Source organism: Sminthopsis crassicaudata, chromosome 4, assembly GCF_048593235.1.
Source record: "Sminthopsis crassicaudata isolate SCR6 chromosome 4, ASM4859323v1, whole genome shotgun sequence".
NCBI lineage: Eukaryota > Metazoa > Chordata > Mammalia > Dasyuromorphia > Dasyuridae > Sminthopsis > Sminthopsis crassicaudata.
Genome location: NC_133620.1, coordinates 223,866,667 through 223,879,333, shown reverse-complemented (window position 1 = coordinate 223,879,333; position 12,667 = coordinate 223,866,667). Strand labels below are relative to the sequence as shown.

Here is a 12,667-nt window from a genome sequence, read left to right as displayed (position 1 = left end):
GAACACAAGCCTTGAATTCAGGAGGACCCGAGTTCAAATCTGGTCTCAGACACTTAACACTTCCTAGCTGTGTGACCCTGGGCAAGTCACTTAACCCCAGCCTCAAAAAAAAAAAAAAAAAGAAAAAGAAAAAGAAAAAAGGCAAAATTAAACACTATCTGGCTTCTTTCTACTCCTTCTACAATGACCATCTTATATGCTTAGAAAGCAGTCCTTTTCTTTCTCTACCTCACAGAGTCTCTTTCCTTAAGATGCTGTTCAAATTCTATCTTCTGTATGAAGCCTTTTTTAATCTGCATGCCTTGCTCCCAATTGTAAATGCCCTCCCTTTACAAATATATCCAAAACTACTTTGTATATATATTTACATTTAGATTAATGCTGTATGTATTTTTATCTTCTAATGGATAAAAGTACATAGTCTTTTTGAGAGGGAATTATTTTACTCATTGTACTTTCATCAATCAACAAGGAATTAAAGCACTTAATATGCAAAGAATCCATACCAAAAAAATGCACAGAATATATTTAAAGTAATCTCAGAGAGATTTAGCATTAAGAAGGAAAAAAAGAATTATTAAACACTAACTATGTACCAGGCACTAAGCTAAGAGCTTTACAAATATCTCATTTTATTCTTTTTTTTTTTTTTTTTTTTTTTTTTTGAGGCTGGGGTTAAATGACTTGCCCAGGGTCACACAGCAAGGAAGTGTTAAGTGTCTGAGACCAGATTTGAACTGGGGTCCTCTTGAATTCAGGGCTGGTGCGCTATCTACTGCGCCACCTAGCTGCCCCCTATCTCATTTTATTCTAACTACCTTGGGTGGTAGGTACTATTATGATCCTTATTTTACAATTGAAACTAAAGCAGACAGCAGTTACATGACTTGCTCAGGGTTACACAGTTAATAAAGTGTTGAATTCAGTGTTCTATCCATTAGGCTACCTAACTGCCTCAAAAGGCTTCTTAAAGAAGGTAGAATTCTAGCTGGGAACTGAAGGAAGCCAACGAGGCTAGAGGCAGAGTTGAGGAGGGAGAACTTTAGGGATAGACAGTGAGAATTTTAGAGCATTTAGAATATCACCAGCACTCAGCATAGTTCCTGGCATCTAACAGTAAGCACTTAATAATATTTATTGATTCATCAGTGGTGATTCTTTTTGTTTCAGGTATAGCAGTTTGCTTATAACTCTATTATATAACTTAAGGATGATTATGACATACTTTCAATTATTTATATTATGATATGCTCTTACTATACACAAAGATCTATGAGAACAAAAGAAATACATTATCCAAATTTTGTATCTTAGCCAATGCCTATCATTATATAAATAGTACTTTACTAATGAAAAATGAAAGAGCAGAAATGTAGGTAAGCTGTAGATTTCCTGGTTCCTGACTTATCCATCTTCCTACTGCTAATAATAGAGTGTATTTGTACACTGTCTACCTCTTATACATAATGCTTTATACATGCCATATTTATAATTGTGCTAGCACAAAAAAACCATTCCTCTCAAATTTCAGAACTATCAAAAGATGCTAGAAATATATTTTTTAATATATTCAAATATTCTTGAAATTTAGTATGCCTAAAGATATCAGAGGATACTGTCTTAGAATTTTTAAAATGACAATTCCTCTAGAGTAATTTCTGGATAAAAATATCCCACACCTCCCTTTTCCACTTTCTAAAAATCTCCCAGATCTTTACTGAAACCATTATAATAAAATTAAAGAATGTTGATATTTGTTTAAACTGCAGATTATGTAAAATTAAATGACACATATTAACCAGCACAAAAAGCCAACCTAATAGGCATTTATCAAACTGCCTGCAACATTTAAAAATGTGAGGACAATAACATTTATCTTGATTTGGGAGAAAAATATTCTTGCTTCATGAAATAGATTTAAGAAGCTGCAGCTCTAAAATAAAAAACACAGGTTTTTAAAGTTATACTTGACACAAGTCTTTTTCTTGGAGAAAATCTACTTTGAAGGTACCTTTGAATCTACTTTAAAAGTACTAGGAGGTACATCTAAAAACAAAGGAAATACAAGTGAAGTTATTAAATTATAAGTTTTATATTGAAACAGATATGGTTTAATAAGAACATAGCATTTTCTTTATTTCTTTATTAAAATACTAAACTAACTATAGTTCTTTTATTCCTTCTTCAAAAGAATACATCTACCACTTAAGCAAAATAGAAACAAAACTATCACAGCCATTTTTTAGATAATCTGATACCAAAACTGCAAAGGCCCAAGTAAGCTAAAACAATGGTTAATCTTTTAAAAAAAAATTACAAAATTCTGGAATGCCATCAGACATCCAGACTCAAATTTGTTTTGCCTGGCCTTATGCCCCTTTCATCTCACGCCTATTCACTCAATGAGTAGCTGCTAGAAGAAGAATATGGCACATTTATTCAATTATAGGCTGCAACTCTAAAGGGAAACATCTTTGGCAGCAGAACTAGAAAAACCATCTATTTAATGATGATAACGTTATAGAGAAAAATAACTTTTACAGACATTAGAACTCTGATCAATGCAATGATAAACTATGGGTCCAAAAGAATGAAAATAAAATACATCTGAGAGATGAAAAGCTCTAGGCTATAATCAAGGTTAGATGTGAAACAATGGACAATATTTGTGAAGGGAACACAATATCCAATGTGAAAAGCATGATTTCATATTGAAGAATTTAAAAATATGGGTCAATATGTTCTAAGCTCAATATCAAATTGTATAAAACAAGGGACTACTCCAAAGGCAAATGCTGCTTATTTAAAACAAAATTTTAAAGTGAAATGAAGAAAATCAAATATCCCTGGAAGGGAAAGTGTTACAGTATTAGATGGAATACTTGGATTTAGTCTGTAGACTAGAGTTTGGATCAGTTTGTCTTAGGCTCCCCTCTCTTCTGAATAGTTTAAATGACTACTTTGGCCTCCTGACAGTCTCTCTCACCTCATCTGCTACAAAAATGAATATTTCCAATGCCCACAGGCCTGACCATATTCAATGACTTAGCTAAAGAAACAGCAGTGACTTCCCACTGGTTCCAACCTGCCATTTCAGGATCATTAAAAATAATTCCCCTTAACTTACAGTTCCTTTATTAAACATTCCATGCCCATTCCTTTGTCTTTGCATAATCTATCTGTAAAGCTTGGAAGGAACTCCATTTTTGCTTCTTTCTTTTAGAATCCCTACTAGCTACCTTTAAAGTTGAGCTCAAGTCCTACCTCCTTACATCTTTTTTGAGCGGTCTGAATTATTAGCATTCTTGCTCAGAAATTACTTTGTATCTACATTATAGTTACTTATAGGTATAATTGCTCTTCTGATATACTATATGCTCTCTGAAAGACTACATAGTCCATGGTATATTTACACAAGCCATACTTTGTGTGGCTATGGCTATTTCTTTTTACATGAACATAGCAACTCTCATGGTCACTGTGGGTGTTCCCCAAAACTTTTTCCTAGGCCCTCTCCTTTATATTCCCTCAGTAACTTATTCAGCTTCCATAGATTTAATTATTTGTCTGATGACTGTGAAATCTATATATTCAAGTCTGATTTTCTAAGCTTTAGTTTCTAAGTTTAGTTTAGTTTAGTTTGTTATTAACAATCTTTTGGACATCTCATACTCAAATGGCCAGAAAACTACCTTATCATCTTTCTCCCAAAAAGCTCAATCCCCTTTCTAGATTTCTCTTTTTTTGCCACAGACACATTCCTTCAGTCTCCTCCTACTTTTTACTTAATTGCTTTCTATTTATTCCCCTCTATTATATATTTATTTGTTAGTCTTCCTCTATTAGAATTCCAATGAACTATCTGACAGCCATTATTTTTATCTCTTCCAATTAAATAATTACCTATTACTTATTCTTAAAATACACTCACCTTTTAATTTTGTATTTGATTTATAAAAGAGTATCTAATATGTAACAGGGAACTGGGAAGATGACATCCATATTTCAAGTAATCTAATTATCAATTTTTAAAGTATTTAAGTCTCTACAAACATACTACTGTAGATAAGTTAGCTTAGCTAGTTCCTTAAAATAAATCACAAAACAGGAAATTATGTCACATTTGTAGAGTCTATTTCTTAATTAAAATTCTTCTCTATATGATTACTCTTTGTACAATATTAATAAAATTCATTAATATATGCATTTGAACTTTGGTTTAATATTTTCCTTCTGCTTTTTATACTTTATAGCCATATTAATATTATTTTAGATTATAAATTCAAGGTAAGCCATAAAACTCTCATGCTATAGCATCAAAAGTACTTAATGTTCCTGATGAATATTCTGTACCTAATAGCCAGAAAGAAAAAAAAGTTTTGAAATAAATACCTTTCCTTAACAATGAAGAGTGATCTTAGAGTAAGAGAATTAGTAAGGCTAAGGACCCAACTATATTTATAAGGTCAATTTACAGATAGAGAAATATTTTTATCTGTTGGAGATCTATTCAGAATTAGAAAACTTTTCATTTTTTGGTCCTTCTTTACAAAGTCAAGAACAAGAAATTCTTTATGCCTCATTTCGTTAATAAAATATATTCTATGAACTGAACCAGCTACACCCATCGAAAGAACTCTGGTATATGATTATGAACCATTACATAGAATTCCCAATCCCTCTATTTTTGTCCTCCTGCATTTCTGATTTCCTTCACAGGCTAATTGTACACTATTTCAAAGTCCTATTCTTTTTGTACAGCAAAATAACTGTATGGACAAGTATACATATATTGTATTTAACTTATACTTTAACATATTTAACATGTATTGGTTAACCTGCCATCAGGGGGAAGGGAAGGGGGAAAAGAAGGGAAAAATTGGAACAAAAGGTTTGCAATTGTCAATGCTGAAAAATTACTCATGCACATATCTTGTAAATAAAAAAGCTATAATTAAAAAAAAAATAAAATGTATTCTATATAATCTTCAAATTGGTTAAGATAATAAAGAATAGCGCTAGATAGCCAATGTTAGAAGGGTTGTAAAATGATATGTGGGTTGGTGGAACTTTGAAATGGTACACCCTTTTTGAAAGACATTTGGAATTACATAAATAAAATAATATCCATCTTCTGAATCAAGAGACTCCATTACTGGGATTATGTCCAGAGAATTCAATTGATAAAGTGCCTATAGACAACAAAATATTTATTGCAGCATTTTTTGTGTTAAAAAAGAACCAGAAACAAGGGAAACTGTTCATTGATTAGGGAATGGCTAAAGAAATGGTAATACATGAATGTAATGGGATAATTATGTATGTGATTAAATACAGAAAGGGCTCTACATGAACTAATGCAAACTGAAGTGCCTTCTCTGCCCAGCTTTTACACAGCTACTTTGTGAAAGTACAGTCTAGTTAGACTACTATAATAATATAGCAAACAGACATCAAAAAAAATTTATTAAAAAAAAAATAGCACTTACCCTACAAAGTTATGAGAACAAAATGACTTAACATGGGTAAACCTAAAGTTCCATATAAAAAAATATGTTCTATTTCTATTTAGTGAAATGAAAGACCCTTATGCTGGTTCTAAAATCTTATAGGCCATGTTATACCACATATATTTTTACTGTCATGACTTTTTTTTTCCCCAAGGGAATTTATATGACTCAAGTTATCTAAAACTATGCAAGACATCATTGTATAATGGGTTTCTTTTTTAAATCAAGTAAGTTTCCTTTGTAGCAAGAAAATTCTGCTTTTTTCTTTTAATTTTTTTTTAAATTAGTTTTAAATTTTAATATTTAACATATTTTAACATTAACAAAAAATTATTTTTTTTCTTTTAACATCTCACTAATCCAAGACATAAAATCAAGTAAATATACAAACAACATTAAAATCATGAAATCAACCTTTTCAGGTTCTAAACACAGTAGAATTAAATATGTAAATATAAGTTTACTACCAAAACACAGAAAGATAGATGAATATTTGAAACTTTGGAGAAAACTTGATAAATTAGCTTTCAATGATGTGGGAAGGATATTTTGATAGTGCCTAAGGCTATAATAAATATTTTTCCTTTAATTTTCAGTGCAAAATATGACCAGGCAAAATATTTGTTTAGTTCAACTACTTATCAGTCAATTCAAGAAAAAGAATCATTTCAAAACTTTCTCTATTTTATACTAGAAGCAAATTTACATATATATGCAAATGCAAAGAATATATATTTTTGAAATATGTTTATTTCAAATACTAAGAAATTAATTTAAATGGCAACCAATAAAAAATCCCTAAGATATACTCAAAATAACTCCAAAGACAGATTCCATAGGAAGCATTCCAACCAATCAATAATCTTCAGCCAAAATATGGTTTTCTCAAAGAAATACTTTACTATTCTGTTGAGAAATATTACTTTATAAGAAAATTAGACCTATAAAAACAGAGAAAAATTAAAAACATAGTTGGGCAATATACAAAGATAGGGCAATAATACGGAGTTAAAAACATTGCAAAAATACTATTTTAACAGAATAAAAATTTAAGATTATTTATTTTCTTGTTGTTTAGTCATTTCAGTAGTGTACCATTCTTTGTGACCCCATTTGGGATATTCTTGTAAATTGGAATGGTTTGCCATTTCCTTCTCTAGCTAGTTTTTCAGATGAGGAACTGAAGCAAAGTAGGGTTTGCCTTTGCTAGATTGGTTTAAAGCAAACAGACTTAAGTGAAGGTTTGAGACCAGATTTATACTCACAAAGATAAGTCTTTTAAGAATCTCACTGTGCCACCTAGCTCTGCCTAACATCTTTTTCTAAAAAGAACCTAAATTGATGAGTTATTAATCCCAAAAGAATTTCCAGGAAGATTTTAGACCACCATAAAAATCCTAATTAGATTTAAGTCCAACTTGCAGCAATCATACTATGCAGGGACTGGAATTGGGAACACTCATATTTCTGAGTTCAAATCTGGCCTCAGTCATCTCCAAAATATACAGAGAATTGACTTTAATTTATAAGAAATCAAGCCATTCTCCAATTGATAAATGGTCAAAGGATATGAACAGACAATTTTCAGATGATGAAATTAAAACTATTTCCACTCATATGAAAGAGTGTTCCAAATCACTATTGATCAGAGAAATGCAAATTAAGACAACTCTGAGGTATCATTACACACCTGTCAGATTGGCTAAAATGACAGGAACAAATAACGATGAATGTTGGAGGGGCTGTGGGAAAACTGGGACACTGATGCATTGTTGGTGGAGTTGTGAAAGAATCCAACCATTCTGGAGAGCAATCTGGAATTATGCCCAAAAAGTTATCAAAATGTGCATACCCTTTGACCCAGCCATACTACTACTGGGCTTATATCCCAAGGAACTACTAGAGAAGGGAAAGGGTCCTGTATGTGCCAAAATGTTTGTGGCAGCCCTTTTCATAGTGGCTAGAAGCTGGAAGATGAATGGATGTCCATCAATTGGAGAATGGTTGGGTAAACTATGGTATATGAATGTTATGGAATATTACTGTTCTATAAGAAATGACCAACAGGAGAAATACAGAGAGGCTTGGAGAGACTTACATCAACTGATGCTGAGTGAAACAAGCAGAACCAGAAGATCATTATACACTTCAACAATGATACTGTACGAGGATGTATGCTGATGGAAGTGGATTTCTTCAACATAGAGAAGAGCTAATCCAATTCCAATTGATTAATGATGGACAGAACCAGCTACATCCAGAAAAGGACTGGGAAATGAATGTAAACTGTTATTTTTACCTTCTGAATCCAATTCTTCCTGTGCAACAAAAAAATTCGGTTCTACACACATATATTGTATCTAAATTATACTGTAATATATTTAACATATATAAGACTGCTTGCCATCAGGGGGAGGGGGTTGGGGGAGGAAGGGAAAAAATCTGAATAGAAGTAAGTGCAAGGGATAATGTTGTAAAAAAAATTACCCATGCATATGTACTGTCAAAAAATGTTATAATTATAAAATAAAATAAAAAATTAAAAAAAAAAAAAAAAAAAAAAAAAAAAATCTGGCCTCAGACATTACATGGATCACTTAACTCTGCCTTAGTTTCCTCATATTTAAAATGAGTTGGAGAACAAAATGGCAACAACTCCAGTATCTTTGCCAAAAAAAAAAAAAAAAAAAAAAGCAAACCAAACCAAACCAAAAAATAAACAAACAAAACAAACAAACAAACAAAAAAAAAACCCAAACAAAATCAAAAACAAAACCCCTAAAAAACAAACCCCAAATAGGCTCATGAAAAGTTGGAAGTGACTGAAACAACTGAACAACAACAAACAGCACTCATGATGCCCAAGTATGGAATCTGCCAAAATGGTGAATCTGACTTTTGTAACTTTCCCCCTTTGATTTGTTATTATCATTTTGTTATTCATTTCCCTTATACGGCTTAATAATAAAATATTTTTTAATATTTGTGAAATAAAAGCTGAGTGGTCTTTTTATGAAACATTCTAAGATAAGATTCATATTTTCACTTGCAAATCAAGCAGACTGCGATGGAATCCCATTTAGAGAGAAAATGTAGTAATAGCTAGGTATAAATCATGAAGAATCATATGCCAATTTTCAAAGTCTAGAAATCCAGAGGGGAAGAAAAGGGTGGATGTAGAATCATACCATATTATTGTGACTGACATATAAAAGTTAGAAGAAATGAAGGTATTAGAAGTTTTATTAAAGGAATAATTTTTAATTTTTTAAGGACCAATTAATTTATCTTTGAAGGTAATTTATAGATAAAAATATCTGGGATCAATTTATAGATGAAAACATCACTGGATCAATTTCCAAAGAAATATGACATTTACTTCTTCCCAAATAAATGTTATATTCCCCAAAGAATGGATAAGCAATATCACATGTAGGGTTATTTGAATTAAATAAACTGGGGCAACAAAATATGATTCAAAGGCAATGGCATGACTAAATGAACTAACATGAAAATATGAGATGGGAGTAGAAGCTGATATATAATTCAATCAATATATTTAGCATGTCTGTAAGAAATGACCAGCAGGAGGAATACAGAGAGGCTTGGAGAGACTTGCATGAACTGATGCTGAGTGAAATGAGCAGAACCAGAAGATCACTATACACTTCAACAACAATACTGTATGAAGATATATTCTGATGGAAGTGGATATCTTCAACATAAAGAAGATCCAACTCACTTCCAGTTGATCAATGATGGACAGAAACAACTATACCCAGAGAAGGAGCACTGGGAAGTGAATGTAAATTGTTAGCATTACTGTCTATCTACCCAGGTTACTTATACCTTCGGAATCTAATACTTAATGTGCAACAAAAAAATGGTATTTACACACATATATTGTATCTAGGTTATGTTGTTAACACATGTAAAATGTATGGGATTGCCTGTCATCAAGGGGAGGGAGTAGAGGGAAGGAGGGGATAATGTGGAAAAATGAATACAAGGGATAATGTTATTAAAAAAAAAAATTACTCATGCATATATACTGTCAAAAAAATTTATAAATAAAATTAAAAAAAAAAAAAAATATATATATATATATATATATATATATATATATATATATATATATATATTTAGCATGATCCAGGTTTTTATTAGTGTTATATATCCAGTTTTGGGTCCCACTAAAATTGTACATAATATGAAAAAGGGACCAAAATGATGAAAAAAAGTTATTGTGAAATAGATCATAAGAAGGAAAAAATAAATGCGAATTTCATCTATTTTGTTTTGGTTACTTATTGGATGGTCCCAAAATTAATTTCTAAAATCCTGAGTACTATTAATGTCACAGTTTTCCTCTCTTCAACCATGTTATTAGTGTTGAGTGAGGCCCTGCTGCCAGGACAAAAGGACAAAGTATTCTGCAGCATGAGACAGGTTCTCTCCTGACAAAGCACAGGGAATTGTCTGAAAGCACTTCTATGAAGACTGGAAATCAGGGCAAAATGTCTTTCTGGAACTACATCCTAGCTCCTTGAATGGATCTCACATTCCTACAGGGTCAGATGAAAAGTCTTTGTGAGCATTAACGAATTATATGAAAATCTGAAAACAATGTGGAGGCAACAATTCATTTGACTTAAAGTATATATGTAAAGGACTCTACCAACTGGCAAACAATTATTTTAAACAGAAAATTGGTTCTGTAAAGAATTAACATAAAAATGTAATAACTTGAAGACTGCCATGTTAAGTGAGGAGTCTGTTCTGTAATTCTATTCTATAAAAATCCCAGAAGCAGCAGGAAGATGAACCCAGATTTAACCCATTCCTCTAGATTGTTTCATGCCATCTATATAGAAACGAAAAAGGTATAATGGCAGGCCCCTTTGTCTTTTTTTCATGAATGTTCTCCCTAGAACTAATTTGTGAAGTTGACAATATTAAAAAATGAAAAATACTAATCTTATTCATTTTTTCCCCTGGTTTTACAAACAGAACAAATACTTCTCCCCTTCATATTCTTTACCCAGGAATTCCTCCAATCAATTATGACCCCTTTATATGTGATCAGAAATGCAATGAAAATGTTCTATTTCCCTCCACTCTTAAAAGGTAGAAAATGATATCAAATAACTTGGAAAACCAGCTATATTTTAAGTTTTATAATTTTATACTTCATCATCAATTGTTAGCAAAATTAAAGTATGATTCAAAAAATTTGAATTTTGCAACTTTTTATGTGATAAATACTTTCCCTATGTCACATTTGACTAAATACTTAAACTCTTCCCTTAATAGTGCAGGAATGTCTCAATGTGCAGCCCTTTTGTGATATGGGTGTTCCCTGTTGGCAGGGTTATGTTCAAAGATGACTATTTTCTTTAAAAAGCACTTTTCAAAAAAAAAAAAAGAAAAGAAAAAACAACAAAAAAACTCTTTCAACTTCCAACAGCTTTAAGGAAAAAAAAGACATTTATAATTCTGGGAACTAAAGCAGCATATCTTATTTAGAGGCAACCATAAAGACAGGTCATTAATATTTCAACTTCATCTGTCAAAACCCTCAATAGGAAAGAAAGCAAAAATATTTTAAACAATTTGGTAAATAAAAATATGATCACATGATTTTTCTTGTGCAGTATGATGAATGTGAAAATATATATAGAAGAATTGCAAATGTTCAACATATTGAATTACTTGCTTTTAAGGGCAGGGAGTGGGGGAAAAGGAGGGAGAAAAATTTTGAACACAAGGTTTTACAAGGGTAAATGTTAAAAATTAACTTTACATGTGTTTTGAAAATAAAAAGCTATTATTTAAAAAATAAAATAAAAACATGTCACTTCTTCATAGTATAGAAACATGGTAAGAGAAAAAATTATAAATCGTTTTAGAGATATTTGAGAATTAGAAACAATATTAAGTGTTCAGTTCAATTACAAAGTCTGTGGTATAAAAAGTTATCTAACATAAAAAGGGAAAAAGCTTAAAAAAAGCAAAACTTTTTTTTTTTTTTTTTTTTTAATATTTCCCCACCATGCAGCTTTTAAGGATCCTCAAGTGGATTTTTATCTATCCCTAATATGTCCTGAATGTTTTCATGTGGTACTGAAAAAGCTCAGCCACTGACTGGAAGGATCTCAAATAGAGAAGTTCATACTAAGGAAAGTTTGGACAGAGGAGATTTTACTTGTGGGTCCTAAAGAAAAGAATAGAAAAGTGAAATCAAAGAGCTCAACTGGGCAAATGAGAAGATAAGCACCAGGGGAGAGAACTGGGAGGAAAAAATAAGACAGACGGTCTGACTGATAAGAGACTGAGAGAACAAAAACATACACCTGAATAAGAACAGATCAAGAGCACATAAAAACAGAACAAAATATTCTCATTCACAAATTAAAGTCATGTTTTCTAATTTGTTCAATGATACAAAAAATTCTCTCTGTAATGTTTTTTTTATAGTTTTCAATGGATTTTAATTACAATCTTGAAGAATGCTTCACTCATTCTCACTATATAAAATATTTTAGCTCTGTTTATGGATTAACTATGTTGATGACTGGGCATATGATTAACAAGAGAAAGAAAAACAAAACTAAAATTATACCTATCATTTAAAATTACACATAGCATTCATTAATAACATAAAGGCAACATTTTCCGATTAAGTTTGGCTTCTTCATTAAAGGAATAGATGCATCAGACAAATTTAATCCAATAAACATTTATTGACTCTCTTCCGTGGGTGACAGTATGTTAGGTACTGTATATATAAAATTTAAAAATGATAATCCCTGTCCTTATTCCACTGAAGAAACCACAGGAATAGTTCATGACTTCAAATGTGCTTTACGTATATTTCTCAATGAATCAGACAAGTTCTCAAGAAAACTCTCATGATTGAGGATAGAATACGATAGGACAAAAAGAGTTATCCAAAGTAGTCTAGAAAAAACTGAGGCAATAGAGAATACTTTCAATTTGGACGATGGGTAAGTAGAAGAATCAGTAGGCTTAGAATGAACTAACAATTATGTATGTAAACACTATGAAAAATGTCAGAATCTTATTTTAATTCATGCCTCATCATGCATGAAAGAATTCATAAATAAATCCCTTGAGAAATCCTTGACATCTTCTGA

General features: G+C 31.3%; 1 protein-coding gene across 2 annotated transcripts in view; it reads right to left on the bottom strand.

The window, feature by feature from the left end:
* Positions 1–12,667, bottom strand: part of RARS2 (arginyl-tRNA synthetase 2, mitochondrial) — a 77,302-nt gene that overhangs the window by 29,252 nt on the left and 35,383 nt on the right. The window lies entirely within an intron of this gene.